Source organism: Schistocerca nitens, chromosome 10 (genome assembly GCF_023898315.1).
Source record: "Schistocerca nitens isolate TAMUIC-IGC-003100 chromosome 10, iqSchNite1.1, whole genome shotgun sequence".
In the NCBI taxonomy this organism is placed as follows: Eukaryota; Metazoa; Arthropoda; class Insecta; order Orthoptera; family Acrididae; genus Schistocerca; species Schistocerca nitens.
In genome coordinates, this window is record NC_064623.1 from 131583678 (window position 1) to 131602234 (window position 18557).

The following is an 18557-nucleotide window of genomic DNA, read 5'->3' on the forward strand; positions in this document are numbered from 1 at the left end:
TAAGCCGCAATACAGGTAATGTTTCCGAGCGTCGTGTGGATTGTTACTGCCGTGGCCTCTAAAGTCTGGAGTTGGGGTAAACGTTCTTGGTGGTGACGAATGCATTTTTTGATCAGAACTGCGGTCCCTCCATCCCGTTGGTCCCGTCTGTCCGTCCGGTAGATGTGCATGTTCCTCAAGCGGAGGTCGGTTGACTCGCGGAGATGTGTTTCGGAGACAAATGCTACGTCTATCTTGTGGCGATGTAAGAAGTCCGTGAATTCTATTTTCTTCAGTTTCAGGCCGTTGGCATTCCAAATGCAGAAGTTAAGATTCCTCGTGTGATGCCGTCTATCCATTTAGGGTGTTTGAAAAGCTGTCAGTACGCTTTCTACAAGCGAGAGGATAGACGTCAGCTTCTGCTGGAGGGCGGTGAGTAGTTGAAGAATATCTGTTAACGCTGGTGTAAAAGTGGTCGACCAGGCAGATGATGTCTCCGCTGGTGTTGGCGTCGGTGGATGGGCATGTATTGCTTCGGAGTACGAGCGCTGTTGTCTTGTCTGTCGTAGAGTCACTCTGGGTGCCGGTTGTGGTCGAGAGGCGATTGTTTCCACAGGGAGAGGTGCCGCTTGTTGTTGGGTGGCCGGAATCGCTGCCATGGCCGAGTTCTTAACAATTATAGGCCGTTGTGGGGTCGACTTCTTTGGTGTCCTTCTAGTATATATTCCGTAGGAGTTCTTGAAATTTGGGGCAGCCACGGAAGGTCGCTGGATGTTCTTGATCACAATTGGCGCACTTTGGGGGCGCCGTCCTGGGATGGGTACAATTCGATGATTTATGGATGGGATCCACCGCAGCGGACGCAGCGTGCTGGCATGCTGCAGTAGTTCGCTGTATGCTCGAAACGTTGGCAATGTCGGCACTGGACTGGTCCTTCTTTACTATTATAGGTTTTTATTATCACTCGTGTGTAGAGCAGCTATTTGACATCATAGATCTTGTCACTGTCTTTTCCGGATGGGAGGGTGACTCGGTACACAGGTTGCGGTATCAATTGTTTCGTCTTCTCGTCGCGTTCCTTAAATTGGTAGACTTGTAGCACTTTGAAGCCTTTTTCCTTGAGGGCAAAGGAAAGTTGTTCTTCGGTAACTTCCGCCGGAAGGCGTTTGACAACTACTTTCAGTTCCCTGTCGTCTGGTGCTTGATGCGTAAAATAGGAGAAGCTGTGGTTCGTGAAGAATTTTATTGCACGCCTTTGGTCTTCGAAGGACTCAAAGTGGTATTTGATGCGGTCCTTATGGTATATAGCTTTAAGGTTGCCCTCTAGAAGTCCGTTGAGCGTTTCATTGAGGTGAACGTAATCCTTTGTGTAATAAATTGTGACTGGGGGCACTTTGCGAAGCACATTCTTGTCTCTGTCCACGGCTTCTGCAGCATTAGAAGTTTGTGCCTGCGGCTTGTTGGTGGTTGATGGAGGCGCAGCTTGAGGTGCCAGTGGGGCGAATCGGTTCGTTGTGGGGATGGCCTCCGTTCGTCTCTTAGCCGGGTTGGCTGAGTCCTTGGCTAATGCGTTGCTTCTGCGCCGTTTGTTGTATACGAGTGTAAAGTCCCCCTCTGCGTGTGGGGAGTCGTTGTCGTTTTCTGCTGGAAAGGCCGCTGCCATCTCCGCGTCGTCGACCGTTTGGTGGGAGTGCTGTGATTCGACATCTGAGTCCACAGATGGAGATGCCAGACAGGTGTCGTTATCCTGCTCTTGCGTGTCCCGTGAATAGCGGATAAGGCGTTGTATGTCCTTCAGCGTTTCCTTGTCCTCCTCCCGACATATATCGAGTCTTCTGGTGTAGTCCTGGCGGTCGTCTTCATTGCTGCGTCCGTCGTGATCTGATGTATGGCCGACGTCCGAATACGGTTTCGTCGTGTGGTGTGTAGTCTTCTGCGGTCGAATAGCGCCTGTCGATCGTCGTTCTATCCTGTCATGAACCGGTGCCGTAGCCTGGGTCGTCAACCTGGGATCCGTCCAGTGTGGAGCGGCCGCTGGAACGTCCGGGGGGCCAGGCCCAACCGACCGACCGACCAGCGGCCGACTCCGGCGCGTCCGAGGCGGCTGCCCCGGCCGCGCGCGCATCGTCCTCGCTCGTCGGCATCGCGAACTCGACTGTGACTGCGACGCTCACGCTTTTTTTTTCCTTTATTGTATTTCAATTCCCCATCGGGGCGGGCTGGCAGCAGCATAGGCGCTGCTCTTCAGCCGAAAGACATAGAGCAAAACAATAGAAGACATTTAAAAACAGCAAAGGAGAGAATAAGGTGAACATAGATATAAAAAAGGGGAACATCATGGAAGGCAATAGACAAAAAAACGGGGTGACTGTAAAATGGAGAGAAAAAACTGTTTAAAAGTAGCACACATAAAAAGCCACACACTGCGACGGTTAAAAGAAACACAAGGCACAGTAAGACTGGAGCATAAAGGTAGCGACGGACGGCATAGCACATAACGTAACACTGGCGGCGAACCTCAAGGCAGGACACAATTAAAACACACCTCTTGACGCACACGAGAAACAGCACTAAACAACACTGATGTGGCACACTGATGAAGAGCAACACAGAGGATCTGCCAGGCGCTAGGAGATGAGGGAGACCTGGAGAAGGGAGGGAGGGGAAGAGATGGGGGAGGTGAGCGGGGGGCGCGCGGAAGAGTGCCAGGTAGGGAGGGATGTGGGAAGGAGAGAGGCAAGTATGGGGTGCAGGGTCTCAGGGGAGGGGGGGACGGAGGAAAATCCGCTCTGGGGGAACGAGGAAAGAGGAAAAGGGGGCCCTGGGGAGGTGGGGGGAACAAGGCCAGGCTATAGTTGGAGGGAAGGGTAGATGTCACGGCGAAGTTCGTCATCCGGGAGGGGGAGGCGTTGGAAATTGCCCTGATGAAGGAGAAGGAGGGTGTGGAGGTGGAGAGAGGGAGGGATACAGCGATAGAGGCGCGGCAACGGGCGGGGGTTGGATAGGAAGGAGGAAACCAGAGGGTGGGGGGGATCAAGCCTGCAAACAATGTAAAGGATGCGGAGATGTTGGAGGAACAGGAGGAGGTGGGGGAAGGGGATCAGTTCATACAGGAGCCGTGTGGGGGGAGGAAGGCGGATACGGAAGGCAAGGCGGAGCGCATGGCGTTCAAGGATTTGGAGGGCCTTGTAAAAGCGGGTGGGGGCGGAGATCCAGGCAACGCTGGCATAACAGAGGATAGGACGGATGAGGGATTTGTAGGTGTGGAGGATGGTAGAAGGGTGCAAGCCCCATGTCCGGCCAGACAGGAGTTTCAGAAGGCGGAGGCGGGAATGGGCTTTCTGCTGGATGGTCAGGAGATGAGGGGTCCAGGTGAGGTGGCGGTCAAGGGTGAGGCCAAGGTATTTCAGGGTGGGGGTGAGTTGGATAGGACGACCATAAAGGGTGAGGTAGAAATCATGGAGGCGAAAGGAGCGAGTGGTGCGGCCTATGATGATTGCCTGGGTTTTGGAGGGGTTGAGACGGAGGAACCACTGGTTACACCAAGTGGTGAACTGGTTAAGGTGGGTTTGGAGGGTACGTTGAGACTGTTGAAGGGTAGGATAGAGAGCCAGGAAGGCGGTGTCATCAGCATACTGGAGAAGGTGGACTGGTGGGGGTGGCTTGGGCATATCAGCTGTATACAAGAGATAAAGGAGAGGGGAGAGGACAGAACCCTGGGGAACGCCAGCCGTGGGATAAAAGATACGGGAGTTGGTGTTGTGGAGGGTGACATAGGAAGGACGGTGCGAGAGGAAGGAAGCGACCAGACGGACAAAATTGATAGGCAGGGCGTAGGTTTGGAGTTTAAAGAGGAGACCGGGATGCCATACACGGTCATAGGCATTTTGGAGGTCAAGGGAAACAAAAATGGCGGAGCGACGGGAGTTGAGCTGGAGGGACAGAAGGTGAACAAAATTGAGGAGTTGGTCGTCAGCAGAGAAGGAGGGTCGAAGCCACACTGGGTAAGGGGGAGGAGGTGGTGTTGAGCAAGGTGCTGATGGATACGGTGGGAGGCGCTCACGCTTTTTTTTTCTTTTTTTTTCCTTTATTGTAATTTTAATCACCTATACAGGCGGGCTGGCAGCAGCATAGTACGCTGCTCTTCAGCCTTAAGTGGAACAATAACATGACAGAGGCGATACAAACAATACAAAAAACGGCGGGCAAAAAATGGAGATACAAAAAACAATAAACAAGAAGCCGTTCACGTTGGACGATAAAAACACTAAAACTTGTTGACACGGCGCACAAAACACGGAGAAAGGCGACAGCACATGTGAACAGTTGAGTTGTAACTGCACGAAACACAAAACGAAGCACACACACTAGACTCTGATGGCGATGATCTCCGGCGCGCGAATGTTCACTATGCGTGTGCGAGTCCGGGGACCTGCCAAGAGAGGAGGAGGAGGAAGGGGAGTGGGAGAGGGGAGAGCAGAGATGCCACGGGCAGAGGAGAAAAGGGGGGAGGGAGGAAGGGGGAGGGGAAGCCCGTGGGAAGAGGGGTGGAGGGAGGTGACGGGGAAAAAGGAAAGAGAAGGGAAGGGAAGAGAAGGGAGGGAGGGTGCCTAAAGGAAAGGACACAGGAAGTGGGGGGGGGGCGGGGTCAAAGTTGATAGGAGGGGTAGATGGAGGGGAGGAGGCCATCATCAGGGAGGGGGAGCTGGCGGAAGCCACCTTGGGAGAGGGTAAGGAGGGTGGAGAGATGGAGACCAGGTGGGACGTGGGCATACAGGCGCGACAGCGGGCGGGGGTGGGAGAGGATCAGGGAGACGAGCGGGTGAGGAGGGTCGAGTTTACGGGAGGTGTACAGGATCCGTATACTTTCAAGGAAGAACAGGAGGTGGGGGAAGGGGATGAGATCATACAGGATCCGCGTGGCGGAGGGGAGACAGATGCGATAGGCGAGGCGGACAGCATGGCGTTCAAGGATTTGGAGGGATTTATTAAAGGGAGGGGGGGCGGAGATCCAAGCCGGATGGGCATAACAAAGGATAGGGCGGATGAGGGATTTATAGGTGTGGAGGATGGTAGAAGGGTGCAAGCCCCATGTCCGGCCAGACAGGAGTTTCAGAAGGCGGGGGCGGGAATGGGCTTTCTGCTGGATGGTCAGGAGATGAGGGGTCCAGGTGAGGTGGCGGTCAAGGGTGAGGCCAAGGTATTTCAGGGTGGGGGTGAGTTGGATAGAACGACCATAAAGGGTGCGGTAGCAATCATGGAGGCGGAAGGAGCGAGTGGTGCGGCCTATGATGATTGCCTGGGTTTTGGAGGGGTTGAGACGGAGGAACCACTGGTTACACCAAGTGGTGAACTGGTTAAGGTGGGTTTGGAGGGTACGTTGAGACCGTTGAAGGGTAGGATAGAGAGCCAGGAAGGCGGTGTCATCAGCATACTGGAGAAGGTGGACTGGTGGGGGTGGCTTGGGCATATCAGCTGTATACAAGAGATAAAGGAGAGGGGAGAGGACAGAACCCTGGGGAACGCCAGCCAAACTCGGCGCAAGGCTGATCTTTCAGACATAGGTTTGAGAATCGTATCGGAACACTTGTACTGTTTCTAAATTAAGTGTAGTGGTGGGAGGAGGGTGCTTCCTGCGCATTACAGCACGCTTGCCAATTGTGGCTGCTAATCGTTCGCTCGTATCTGCCTTGACACGTTCGCTGGCTGTGAATTATTCCACTTGCATGGCAGTGTGCGCATGTTGGTGTGTTAAAAATTCTGGAGGCGCTGGGTATCGATCCCAGTACCTCTCGCATGCCAAGCGAGCGCTCTACCATCTGAGCTACGCCCCCTGTTGACGAATTGCGCTACATACAGCCATATCAATGTCACAGACCCTTGCAGTCCCATTATTCCGCAGACAAACACTACTCTCAATGTATCCGTGATGGTGTCTTTCAGGTTTCCTGCATTCTGTATTGAATCGTAGTTGGCCAAAATCAAAGTGGCACGCACAACGTCGAAAATAGCGTTCGGCCACCGCTCTGAGTTAGACAAACGTGTTGTCCACTCTCTACACTTCATTGGGGTTAGGCCGTTATACCTGACAGATTTGCACTCGATGACACCTCGACAACAGCCGGTCCTCACATTTACGTCTTGCTCTTCTTACGTCAGTATACGAGTCTGTGATGCTGGCTTTGCAACATCTTGCGTGCCTTTAGACTCGCCACGACCAACACTTACTACGCACTGACCACAAAACGTGGAGGCGCCGGGGCTTGAACCCGGGACCTTTCACATGCAAAGCGAACGCGCTACCAACTGAGCTACGCCCCCAAGCACAACCAATCTGCGCTGTTCTCCATTCTTTGCTACTCTGATGTGCACGGACACGATGGTTGGTTGGTTTGCAGGGGTGAAGGGACCAGAGTACAAAGGCGCGGACACGTTCATATATACAAGAGTTCCAAGTAGTTTCGATGCTCTGGTATTTCGACTGCAAATTCCGTCCGTTTTTAACGTCTTAAATTGAAGGCACAGTCACACGTTGCTCCGTTTTCGCTCCATGTCGTCAATCACACAGCACCTGAGGTAACAAGCACATCTGAAGCCCCATTGTGCACTCGACTGTTCATGCCAACTCACTGCCTCGCGCTTTACTACTGTGTACCACTCTTGTCGTCCAAATGCAAAAGACTGGGCCACAACAAGTTTCCGCGTCTCCATAGCCTGCGCAAACTACGAAACGCCCCCCAAACATGGCACTCACCCATGCAGACGACTTTTCCGACTTTACACGACGCTCACGCTAGTGACACCCTTATTTAGAGCTTGACGTCGCGCCCAAGCGAGTGAGCACATTTCGCCTACGGCTTAGGCCGCCCACCTAGAGTGGCTGCTCGGTGTCTGCAGGCAGCGAGGGGCTGCAAGCTTCCCGTATTCGCGCCTATGTCACCTCTGCTTGCTTGTCAGTGACAGAGTATCGCAAAACATACAACTCACTCCATGAATTGATTGCTACGGCATCTGTCATCAGCAGTCACAACTAGCAACACCAGTAGCAGCCGACTGCACGTAAAGAATGGGAATGTGCAGTGGGATTTTTGTGAACTCGGTGCAAGGCCGATCTTTCTGACATAGGTTTGAGAATGTTATGGGAACACTTGTACTGTGTAGTGGTGGGAGGTGGGTGCTTCCTGCGCATAACAGCACGCTTGCCAATTGTGGCTGCTAATCGTTCGCTCGTATCTGCCTTGACACATTTTCTGGCTGTGAATTATCCCACTTGCATGGCAGTGTGCGCATGTTGGTGTGTGAAAAATTCTGGAGGGGCTGGGTATCGATCCCAGTACCTCTCGCATACTAAGCGAGCGCTCTACCATCTGAGCTACGCCCCCTGTTGACGAATTGCGCTACATACAGCCATATCAATGTCACAGACCCTTGCAGTCCCATTATTCCGCAGACAAACACTACTCTCAATGTGTCCGTGATGGTGTCTTTCAGGTTTCTTGCATTCTGTATCGAATCGTAGTTGGCCAAAATCAAAGTGGCACGCACAACGTCGAAAATAGCGTTCGGCCACCGCTCTGAGTCAGACGAACGTGTTGTCCACTCTCTAGACACTATTGGGGTTAGGCCGTTATACCTAAGACAGATTTGCACTCGATGACACCTCGACAACAGCCGGTCCTCACATTTACGTCTTGCTCTTCTTACGTCAGTATACGAGTCTGTGACGCTGGCTTTGCAACATCTTGCGTGCCTTTTGACTCGCCGCGACCAACACTTACTACGCGGTGACCACAAAACGTGGAGTCGCCGGGGCTTGAACCCGGGACCTTTCACATGCAAAGCGAACGCTCTACCAACTTTTTTTTTTTTTTTTGCTTATGATGCGTCGTCTATCCAAACAGGTAAAAGCTTGGCAGGAAGGCAAAATAACTAAGAACTAGCGAGAATGTCTTCCGTATCATGAAGTGAGATCAGTATGCCCCTATACCGGTGCCATTAATGCATCTGGCGCAGGAATGATCAATAGAAGTGGAAACTTAACCAATCCCCTGCTTTTCGAAAACAATACTAAGCATATTTGCAAAGTCCCTCTTAAGATGTGGGAAAGATTTTTGCGTCCAGTACTCATGAAGCATGTAACCAATAAACGAAATAAAATCGGAAATACCATCACCATCAACCACTGCAAAAATGTAACGGCCAAGAAGCCACATAATGGTGTTGTTCTTTGTCCGGGGATAAAAAACCGTGTCCGGCCAGCAGAGGATATCAGTTGTAAATGCCGATTCCGAACTCCTGGTGAGTAACGCCAATTGTCGGCGCAGCCAGTACCACATGCGAAGACGGTCAGCGCAGGTAAATCGGTGTGGGAGCGTATCAACACAACCACACGTTTGACAAAGCGGAGAGACACATAAACCTATACGATGAAGTCGTTCGTTCGTAGGAATCAGCCGATTAACCACCTTATACCATAGGGAGGCAACAGTTGCTGAATGAACGGGTAAGCTAATATTCGTCCATATGTTACGCCAATTAAAACGGGGATACTGCAAAACAATCGGGTTGGAAGAAAAAGACCTGTGCCATTTGGCAAGCAGTGTTCGCGTAGTAAAAACAGGACGACGTTGTAAGTGGAGATCCAGGTAACTAATCTCAATGTAGAAGTCCCGAACATGTCGTAGCTTCGCATTTAGAGACCCTACGTTAATAGGCGGTGACAAGCTCGCAGGACGAACGACATGCAGTAATCGCGAAGTAACAGTCGGGGACTCAGAAAATAAAAGATGGAGGGTTCGCTTAACATAAAGGGCAGCAGCCTTGACACGGACATCGGTGAACGACAAGCCGCCCTCAAGACGCGGCTTCGTAAAAACATCACAACGTAATTTAAAAATGTGCCCCCGCCAAATATATCTGTTAATAAGCTGGACCATTTTTGCACCCTGCATTCGGGGAAGCGGAAACAACTGAGCAACGTAATATACTTTACATAAAACATAAGTGTCTAATACACGCTTTTTTTGCAATAGCGGTATCGAACGCCATGAGTGTTCGAATAAAACACCTTGAGGCTTGGAAATGGCCACTTGCCAATTTTTTGCAGCCATACGAAGAGGACACCGTTCAAGATAGATACCTAAATGTGTATGGTGTTCAACAGCCATAACCCACGGAATAACCACACGTTCAAAGCCCCGCAAATTCAGGAGTTTGCTTTTACGGGGGTTAATACTAGAACCTGAGGCTGCAGAAAATTGATCTAGTTTCATTTTCAACTGCGGCACTTCTGCGGCGGAACGAAGCAAAACAACCAAATCATCAGCATAAGCTGTTGCTGTCTGGGTAACCCCAGAGATCGTAAGACCACGAAGTGTCGAGTTGAGACGTGTGAGGAGTGGTTGAAGGGAGAGAGCATAAAGGGTCATGGATAAAGGGCTACCTTGCGGGACGCCACGTTTAATATCAATGACCTTCGTCAGCTGGCCATTAATGTCAATCTTAGCAGAAATGCCAGTCGTCATATTCTTAAGTACCAGCAGCGCCTTTTCATTAAAACCGAGTCGGCGCAGCAGAAGCTCTAAAAACGAATGGGACACGCGATCAAAAGCCTTACTAAAATCAACAAATAAAAGCGCACAGGAAATATTGGTGACAGCGACAATCGACACAATATCACGATATCCCGCCAGAGGTGTCAAGATGGAGCACCCCGGAAAGCAGCTTTGACAAGGAGTTATCACAGGTGTAAGCAAGAGGGATAGACGTGCATTAACAGCCCTAGCAGCCGTCTTATAATCAAAATTTAAAAGGGTTAAAGGACGAAAGTCACTAGCTGTCTTCAAACCAGCAGATTTCGGTATCAGGACAACCGTACCTCTCTTGAAATCGGCTGGAATTGAGCCACCATTCAAAATTTCATTTACTGTATCCGTAAAAACAGGCCCTATAATAGTCCAAAAGCGAACAAAAAACTCCTTAGGAAGGCCATCCGGACCAGGAGATTTGTGAGATGGGGAACAAGCAATAAAAGCTGAAATTTCGTCTGCAGTAAAAGGAGCTAAAAATTCCGTATTATGGTCCTCTGTTAAAACTGATGGGATAGCAGTTAAAATCTCATCTTTATCAACCGCATCAGAATCAGCCACAGCATATAAGGTCTCATAGTAGCAGGTAAGTTCATGGGTTATTTGATTCTGTAAGGTAAGCCGGCGACCATCAGCTGCCATAAGACCGTCAATCAATACACGTCGACGGTTCTTTTGGTGACGAAACAGATGGTACATAGAAGTCATTTCATGTGCTAAGATGGACGGTGGTTTAGATTTAAGCTTCAATCCTTCCATCTGAAGTCGTTTAAGACTAAGGAGCTTGGCTTTGATTTTCCGAATCTCAGAAAGGTGGGCACATGTCATTCTAGAAGTATCATAAAGTTCGCGAAGCACCGAATAATAATACTCAAAAGTCAGTTTCAGATCTCGCGCTCTTTGATAACTGTAGGACATTAAAGTGCGACGTAGTTTTGGCTTCGCACAGTGGATCCACCAGTGAAGCTTTGACGGATAGTTTCGCAGAGAACGTAAACACATGTCCCAAGCCGTCTGTATTAGAGGTTCGATGTCAGGGTCATCGAGCAAGGAGACATTTAATTTCCACAGCGGCCGATAAAGTTTAAGAGGCTGACGCTCCAAATTAATTATAACCGCAAGGGCACAATGATCCGTAAAACTGGCTGGAATAACATCTACATTTAAAACAGAAGCACTAAGGGGATCAGAAATATACAATCGGTCAAGGCGACTACTGGAGGTGGCAGTAAAAAATGTAAATTTAACTAAAGTGGGGTGTTTAACCTCCCACGCATCGCGTAGTCGTAGTTGACGTACAAGAGAATGTAGCTCGAAACAATAATTAAAATGAGGGGATTGGTCCTTAGCTTGTAATACACAATTAAAATCACCCCCCAATATCAAAGTCGCAGGATTTCTGCGTAAAAGATAAATCAAATCCTCTTTATAAAAACGAGACCTTTCCTGCCGTTTGCTGGAACCAGAGGGGGCGTAAATATTAACCAAGGTTGTGTCAAATAACCGACAACCAATACCCCTTCCCGAGTCTAAGAGCTCAATTTCGGTAACGGGGATACCGTCACGAATTAGTAAGGCAGTACCTGTGGAAAACTCAGGCGCAAAATTTATAATAGTGCGAAAGCCAGGAACAAACAGGTGTGCAACGGAGACTTCCTGCAGGAAAACAACATCAGCTGCAGAGTCATAAATAAACTGCTGCAGAGACGCTAACTTCAGAGCAGATTGAATGCTATTGATATTTAAGGTAATAAACGTGTACGCCTGCAACATCAACCAAAAAAGAGAAAACGAACCCTAATTACACCACATTAGAAGCAACTACATCCATATCATCAACATCAGACATGGCAGAGGGTGATTGCCCGGAATCAACGGAATCAGAGTCATCCTTTGCATGCTTGTGTTTTTTCCGCACCGCGTGAAGATTGGGGGGCACTTTCACCCGACGGCGTATCTGCTGCACACCAGTTTCAAGAGCAGGTGGAGTGGGGGGTTCGAGATCAGGCACGTCAACCAAGGCATCCGAAGGATTAGCAGGGCAAGAGGAATCAGAAGAAGGAGCCAGCAAGGGGAAAACTGCATCAGGAACATCGGCACCGGCATCAGAAGGTGTAGGGATTGGAAGTGTAGGAGGTGGAGAGATAGGTGTGGAATCCGCTGAAGCGGAGCGCGCAGTACTAGGAGCGATTTTCCGACAAACAGCTGGCTGCACCGAAGTGTCGTCAACATGTTGTGATGCCTGTGTCGGGGGGGGGGGGGGGATGTCAACACCACCTCGACCGAATGTTGTGGCTCGTGCGCCGACGGTGTGGCAGCAAGTTTGACGTCATCAGGCAAAGCAGGAGACACAGCGGGAACAGAATCCGAAACAGGCATGGGAGATTCCGGAATTCTCTCGCCAGATTCGCAAACCGGCTGCGAAACAGCAGCTTCATCATCAGTGCTACCGGTATCACTAGCACGACGGCGTTTGTTATTGGAAACAGACGGGATCGGTGTAGGAGCAGCCGATACATCTGGGCGAGTGGGTAACGGGGGAAAACCTGCATCAGAGGAGGGTGTCACCCGTTGTGAAGAATCTACTGCACGAGGCGGACAAGAAACAGTGGAGGAAGCTGCTGGCACAAGATCGGCAACCGTTAATTTGCGGCGTTGTGCTAGCCCATTTTGAAGCACAAACACCCGCTTAGGGCAATTAGCACGAACATGACCATTCTCATTACATAGAAAACACGTACCAACTTGCCCCTCATAAGTAAGATGAACACGATAACCACATACAACCAGATGGGACGGTATATTCGACTTAATATGCATTTCAACCGATCTGACACCATTATAACATTGCAGCTTATGTTGTGCAGACCAACGTTCATTTCGAATTGACCGAACAGTACCATAACCAAGCAAAGCGTCCTTGAGATAACTGTTTTCAACTTCAGGGGGTAAATTATAAACCCGAACTGTGGTATACGTAATTTCAGCATTTGAAACAGTAACACTGCTAACAGAACCATCTCTATGACGGAACGACACTTGCTCACCATGTTTAAGTAAAATCCTATCTAGCAAAACCGGGTTCAACAATTTCACAAAAAAACAGTAAAGTTCTGTATCAAAATACGCCGTATGTACCTGGTCCGATGTAATGCCAATCGTATCCACAATCCATTCGTGAATTTCCAACGAAGTTGGTTGCACATTCCTGGTGGCCTTGTTAAACTGAAAACTGAGAGTACACTTCCGCGGAAACAACCGGGAAGCCATAACACTTAACTAATGCGGCAAAAGCCGCTATACAACACAAGACACAAAACAAACGTTAAGGCGACGAAACAACGAAGAAAAGAAGACAAAGAAACGTCACACACAGAAAGTAAATAGTCACAACCCGAGGGAAACGGCGGATCGAATACACAGCACGTCCGATCGCTGTCGCGTCTCAAGCGGAACTGCCAACTGAGCTACGCCCCCAAGCGCAACAAAACTGCCCTGTTTTCCATTCTTTCCTACTCTGATGTGCACGGACATGATGGTTGGTTGGTTGGTCTGTAGGGGTGAAGGGACCAGTGTACAAAGGCGCGGACACGTTCATATACACAAGAGTTCCAAGTAGTTTCGATGCTCTAGTATTACGACTACAAATTCCGTCTGTATTTAACGTCTAAAATTGAAAGGACAGTCATAAATTGCTCCGTTTTCACTCCTTGTCGACAATCACGCAGCACCTGAGGTAACAAGCACATCTCAAGCCCCAATGTGCACTCGACTGTTCATGCCAACTCACTGCCTCGCACTTTACTACCGTGTACCACTCTTGTCGTCCAACTGCAAAACACTGGGCCACAACAAGTTTCCGCGTCTCCATAGCACTGCGCATACTATGAAACGCTCCCCAAACATGGCACTCCCCCATGCAGGCGACTTTTCCGACTTTACGCAACGCTCACGCTAGTGACAGCCTTATTTAGAGCTTGACGTCGCACACAAGCGAATGAGCACATTTCGCCTACGACTTAGGCCGCCCTCCTAGTGTGGCTGCTCGGTGTCTGCAGGCAGCGAGGGGCTGCAAGCTTCCTGTGTTCGCGCCTATGTCACCTCTGCTTGCTTGTCAGAGGCAAACTATCGCAAAACATACAACTCACTCCATGAATTGATTGCTACGGCATCTGTCATCAGCAGTCACAACTAGCAACACCAGTAGCAGCCGACTGCACGTAAAGAATGGGAATGTGCAGTGGGATTATTGTGAACTCGGCGCAAGGCAGATCTTTCCGACATAGGTTTGAGAATCTTAAGGGAAGACTTGTACTGTTTCTAAATCAAGTGTAGAGGTGGGAGGAGGGTGCTTCCTGCGCGTAGCAGCACGCTTGCCAATTGTGGCTGCTAATCGTTCGCTCGTATCTGCCTTGACACGTTCGCTGGCTGTGAATTATTCCACTTGCATGGCAGTGTGCGCATGTTGGTGTGTTAAAAATTCTGGAGGCGCTGGGTATCGATCCCAGTACCTCTCGCATGCTAAGCGAGCGCTCTACCATCTGAGCTACGCCCCCTGATGACGAACAGTGCTACATACAACCATATCAATATCACAGACCCTTGCACTCCCATTATTCCGCAGACAAACACTACTCTCTATGTGTCCGTGAGGGTGTCTTTCAGGTTTCCTGCATTCTGTATCGAATCGTAGTTGGCCAAAATTAAAGTGGCACGCACAACGTCGAAAATAGCGTTCGGCCACCGCTCTGAGTAAGACGAACGTGTTGTCCACTCTCTAGACTTCATTGAGGTTAGGCCGTTATACCGAAGACATATTTGACACCTCGACAACAGCCGGTCCTCACATTTACGTCTTGCTCTCCTTACGTCAGTATACATCATATGAGTCTGTGACGCTGGCTTTGCAACGTCTTGCGTGTCTTAAGGCTCGCCGCGACCAACACCTACCATGCACTGTCCACAAAACATGGAGGCGCCGGGGCTTGAACCCGGGACCTTTCACATGCAAAGCGAACGCTCTACCAACTGAGCTACGCCCCCAAGCGCAACAAAACTGCCCTGTTTTCCATTCTTTCCTACTCTGATGTGCACGGACATGATGGTTGGTTGGTCTGTAGGGGTGAAGGGACCAGTGTACAAAGGCGCGGACACGTTCATATACACAAGAGTTCCAAGTAGTTTCGATGCTCTAGTATTACGACTACAAATTCCGTCTGTATTTAACGTCTAAAATTGAAAGGACAGTCACAAATTGCTCCGTTTTCACTCCTTGTCGACAATCACGCAGCACCTGAGGTAACAAGCACATCTCAAGCCCCAATGTGCACTCGACTGTTCATGCCAACTCACTGCCTCGCACTTTACTACCGTGTACCACTCTTGTCGTCCAACTGCAAAACACTGGGCCACAACAAGTTTCCGCGTCTCCATAGCACTGCGCATACTATGAAACGCTCCCCAAACATGGCACTCCCCCATGCAGGCGACTTTTCCGACTTTACGCAACGCTCACGCTAGTGACAGCCTTATTTAGAGCTTGACGTCGCACACAAGCGAATGAGCACATTTCGCCTACGACTTAGGCCGCCCTCCTAGTGTGGCTGCTCGGTGTCTGCAGGCAGCGAGGGGCTGCAAGCTTCCTGTGTTCGCGCCTATGTCACCTCTGCTTGCTTGTCAGAGGCAGACTATCGCAAAACATACAACTCACTCCATGAATTGATTGCTACGGCATCTGTCATCAGCAGTCACAACTAGCAACACCAGTAGCAGCCGACTGCACGTAAAGAATGGGAATGTGCAGTGGGATTATTGTGAACTCGGCGCAAGGCAGATCTTTCCGACATAGGTTTGAGAATCTTAAGGGAAGACTTGTACTGTTTCTAAATCAAGTGTAGAGGTGGGAGGAGGGTGCTTCCTGCGCGTAGCAGCACGCTTGCCAATTGTGGCTGCTAATCGTTCGCTCGTATCTGCCTTGACACGTTCGCTGGCTGTGAATTATTCCACTTGCATGGCAGTGTGCGCATGTTGGTGTGTTAAAAATTCTGGAGGCGCTGGGTATCGATCCCAGTACCTCCCGCATGCTAAGCGAGCGCTCTACCATCTGAGCTACGCCCCCTGATGACGAACAGTGCTACATACAACCATATCAATATCACAGACCCTTGCACTCCCATTATTCCGCAGACAAACACTACTCTCTATGTGTCCGTGAGGGTGTCTTTCAGGTTTCCTGCATTCTGTATCGAATCGTAGTTGGCCAAAATTAAAGTGGCACGCACAACGTCGAAAATAGCGTTCGGCCACCGCTCTGAGTAAGACGAACGTGTTGTCCACTCTCTAGACTTCATTGAGGTTAGGCCGTTATACCGAAGACATATTTGACACCTCGACAACAGCCGGTCCTCACATTTACGTCTTGCTCTCCTTACGTCAGTATACATCATATGAGTCTGTGACGCTGGCTTTGCAACGTCTTGCGTGTCTTAAGGCTCGCCGCGACCAACACCTACCATGCACTGTCCACAAAACATGGAGGCGCCGGGGCTTGAACCCGGGACCTTTCACATGCAAAGCGAACGCTCTACCAACTGAGCTACGCCCCCATGCGCAACAAAACTGCCCTGTTTTCCATTCTTTCCTACTCTGATGTGCACGGACATGATGGTTGGTTGGTCTGTAGGGGTGAAGGGACCAGTGTACAAAGGCGCGGACACGTTCATATACACAAGAGTTCCAAGTAGTTTCGATGCTCTAGTATTACGACTACAAATTCCGTCTGTATTTAACGTCTAAAATTGAAAGGACAGTCACAAATTGCTCCGTTTTCACTCCTTGTCGACAATCACGCAGCACCTGAGGTAACAAGCACATCTCAAGCCCCAATGTGCACTCGACTGATCATGCCAACTCACTGCCTCGCACTTTACTACCGTGTACCACTCTTGTCGTCCAACTGCAAAACACTGGGCCACAACAAGTTTCCGCGTCTCCATAGCACTGCGCATACTATGAAACGCTCCCCAAACATGGCACTCCCCCATGCAGGCGACTTTTCCGACTTTACGCAACGCTCACGCTAGTGACAGCCTTATTTAGAGCTTGACGTCGCACACAAGCGAATGAGCACATTTCGCCTACGACTTAGGCCGCCCTCCTAGTGTGGCTGCTCGGTGTCTGCAGGCAGCGAGGGGCTGCAAGCTTCCTGTGTTCGCGCCTATGTCACCTCTGCTTGCTTGTCAGAGGCAGACTATCGCAAAACATACAACTCACTCCATGAATTGATTGCTACGGCATCTGTCATCAGCAGTCACAACTAGCAACACCAGTAGCAGCCGACTGCACGTAAAGAATGGGAATGTGCAGTGGGATTATTGTGAACTCGGCGCAAGGCAGATCTTTCCGACATAGGTTTGAGAATCTTAAGGGAAGACTTGTACTGTTTCTAAATCAAGTGTAGAGGTGGGAGGAGGGTGCTTCCTGCGCGTAGCAGCACGCTTGCCAATTGTGGCTGCTAATCGTTCGCTCGTATCTGCCTTGACACGTTCGCTGGCTGTGAATTATTCCACTTGCATGGCAGTGTGCGCATGTTGGTGTGTTAAAAATTCTGGAGGCGCTGGGTATCGATCCCAGTACCTCTCGCATGCTAAGCGAGCGCTCTACCATCTGAGCTACGCCCCCTGATGACGAACAGTGCTACATACAACCATATCAATATCACAGACCCTTGCACTCCCATTATTCCGCAGACAAACACTACTCTCTATGTGTCCGTGAGGGTGTCTTTCAGGTTTCCTGCATTCTGTATCGAATCGTAGTTGGCCAAAATTAAAGTGGCACGCACAACGTCGAAAATAGCGTTCGGCCACCGCTCTGAGTAAGACGAACGTGTTGTCCACTCTCTAGACTTCATTGAGGTTAGGCCGTTATACCGAAGACATATTTGACACCTCGACAACAGCCGGTCCTCACATTTACGTCTTGCTCTCCTTACGTCAGTATACATCATATGAGTCTGTGACGCTGGCTTTGCAACGTCTTGCGTGTCTTAAGGCTCGCCGCGACCAACACCTACCATGCACTGTCCACAAAACATGGAGGCGCCGGGGCTTGAACCCGGGACCTTTCACATGCAAAGCGAACGCTCTACCAACTGAGCTACGCCCCCAAGCGCAACAAAACTGCCCTGTTTTCCATTCTTTCCTACTCTGATGTGCACGGACATGATGGTTGGTTGGTCTGTAGGGGTGAAGGGACCAGTGTACAAAGGCGCGGACACGTTCATATACACAAGAGTTCCAAGTAGTTTCGATGCTCTAGTATTACGACTACAAATTCCGTCTGTATTTAACGTCTAAAATTGAAAGGACAGTCACAAATTGCTCCGTTTTCACTCCTTGTCGACAATCACGCAGCACCTGAGGTAACAAGCACATCTCAAGCCCCAATGTGCACTCGACTGTTCATGCCAACTCACTGCCTCGCACTTTACTACCGTGTACCACTCTTGTCGTCCAACTGCAAAACACTGGGCCACAACAAGTTTCCGCGTCTCCATAGCACTGCGCATACTATGAAACGCTCCCCAAACATGGCACTCCCCCATGCAGGCGACTTTTCCGACTTTACGCAACGCTCACGCTAGTGACAGCCTTATTTAGAGCTTGACGTCGCACACAAGCGAATGAGCACATTTCGCCTACGACTTAGGCCGCCCTCCTAGTGTGGCTGCTCGGTGTCTGCAGGCAGCGAGGGGCTGCAAGCTTCCTGTGTTCGCGCCTATGTCACCTCTGCTTGCTTGTCAGAGGCAGACTATCGCAAAACATACAACTCACTCCATGAATTGATTGCTACGGCATCTGTCATCAGCAGTCACAACTAGCAACACCAGTAGCAGCCGACTGCACGTAAAGAATGGGAATGTGCAGTGGGATTATTGTGAACTCGGCGCAAGGCAGATCTTTCCGACATAGGTTTGAGAATCTTAAGGGA

The 18557-nt window shown here is 50.1% G+C and overlaps 9 non-coding genes across 9 annotated transcripts; all 9 read right to left on the reverse strand.

Moving 5' to 3' along the window:
• Positions 1 to 5740: 5740 nt before the first annotated feature.
• Positions 5741 to 5813, reverse strand: Trnaa-ggc (transfer RNA alanine (anticodon GGC)). Its single transcript has one exon. It is a non-coding gene; the product is annotated as a tRNA-Ala (tRNA).
• Positions 5814 to 6227: 414 nt separating this feature from the next.
• Positions 6228 to 6300, reverse strand: Trnaa-ugc (transfer RNA alanine (anticodon UGC)). Its single transcript has one exon. It is a non-coding gene; the product is annotated as a tRNA-Ala (tRNA).
• A 988-nt stretch (positions 6301 to 7288) lies between these two features.
• On the reverse strand, positions 7289 to 7361 carry Trnat-agu (transfer RNA threonine (anticodon AGU)). Its single transcript has one exon. It is a non-coding gene; the product is annotated as a tRNA-Thr (tRNA).
• Positions 7362 to 14049: 6688 nt separating this feature from the next.
• Positions 14050 to 14122, reverse strand: Trnaa-agc (transfer RNA alanine (anticodon AGC)). The gene has a single exon. It is a non-coding gene; the product is annotated as a tRNA-Ala (tRNA).
• Positions 14123 to 14536: 414 nt separating this feature from the next.
• On the reverse strand, positions 14537 to 14609 carry Trnaa-ugc (transfer RNA alanine (anticodon UGC)). The gene has a single exon. It is a non-coding gene; the product is annotated as a tRNA-Ala (tRNA).
• Positions 14610 to 15611: 1002 nt separating this feature from the next.
• Positions 15612 to 15684, reverse strand: Trnaa-agc (transfer RNA alanine (anticodon AGC)). Its single transcript has one exon. It is a non-coding gene; the product is annotated as a tRNA-Ala (tRNA).
• Positions 15685 to 16098: 414 nt separating this feature from the next.
• Positions 16099 to 16171, reverse strand: Trnaa-ugc (transfer RNA alanine (anticodon UGC)). The gene has a single exon. It is a non-coding gene; the product is annotated as a tRNA-Ala (tRNA).
• Positions 16172 to 17173: 1002 nt separating this feature from the next.
• Positions 17174 to 17246, reverse strand: Trnaa-agc (transfer RNA alanine (anticodon AGC)). Its single transcript has one exon. It is a non-coding gene; the product is annotated as a tRNA-Ala (tRNA).
• Positions 17247 to 17660: 414 nt separating this feature from the next.
• On the reverse strand, positions 17661 to 17733 carry Trnaa-ugc (transfer RNA alanine (anticodon UGC)). Its single transcript has one exon. It is a non-coding gene; the product is annotated as a tRNA-Ala (tRNA).
• Positions 17734 to 18557: the final 824 nt, after the last annotated feature.